The 851-nt window shown below is 44.9% G+C and overlaps 1 non-coding gene across 1 annotated transcript; it reads right to left on the minus strand.

Moving 5' to 3' along the window:
• Positions 1 to 314: 314 nt before the first annotated feature.
• Positions 315 to 418, minus strand: LOC115031476. Its single transcript, XR_003837093.1, has one exon. It is a non-coding gene; the product is annotated as a U6 spliceosomal RNA (small nuclear RNA).
• Between the last annotated feature and the right edge of the window lie 433 nt (positions 419 to 851).

Consider the following 851-nt stretch of genomic DNA (forward strand, 5'->3'; position numbering starts at 1 on the left):
AAATGTGAAATAACCCCCAAGGCTCCTGCTTCGGGTACTTAGACCCCAGCTGGTTCTGCTACTTTGGATACCCATGGAACCTTCAAGAGTTGTGACATAGCTGACAGAGGTATTTTACTTAGGTGGGACTTTAAGTGCCATAGTCTGGCTGCTGGTTCTTCCCGTCCTTTTTGCTGTCATCTTGTTATGTTCAGTCTTTGCTCATAGGTACTAGGCTACACTGAATTTCCTTTCCCACTGTGATAAATAGAAACCAGGGAGCAAAATTAGTCTCCCCTCCACAGTTGACTCCATCAGTGACTTCTGAAATGTAAAAATAAGTGATGCAATTTTTAAAAATCATGTTATTCCTTGTGCAGAGGCCATGCTAATCTTCCCTGTATCATTCTAATTTGAGTATATGTGCTGCCAGAGTTACAGAGACAAAGTTCAGAGGTGAGACGGAAGGAAGGACCATCCAGAGACTGCCCCACTCAGGAATTCATCCCATATACAACCACCAAACACAAACACTATTGCATATGCCAGAAAGATTTTACTGACAGGACCCTGATTTAGCTCTTTCTTATGAGGCTATGCTAGAGCCTGGCAAATACAGAAGTGGATCCACACAGTCATCTATTGGATGGAACACGGGGGCCCTAATAAAGGAGCTAGAGAAAGTACCCAAGGAGCTAAAGAGATCTGCAACCCTATAGGAGGATCAACAATATGAACTAGCCATTACCCCCAGAGTGGTGTCTCTAGTTACATATATAACAGAGGGTGGCCTAGTTGTCCAACAATGGGAGGAGAGGCCCTTGGTCTTGCGAAGATCATATGCACCGGTACAGGGGAATGCCAGGGCCAGG

This window comes from Mus caroli, chromosome 6 (genome assembly GCF_900094665.2).
Source record: "Mus caroli chromosome 6, CAROLI_EIJ_v1.1, whole genome shotgun sequence".
NCBI classification, from domain to species: domain Eukaryota; kingdom Metazoa; phylum Chordata; class Mammalia; order Rodentia; family Muridae; genus Mus; species Mus caroli.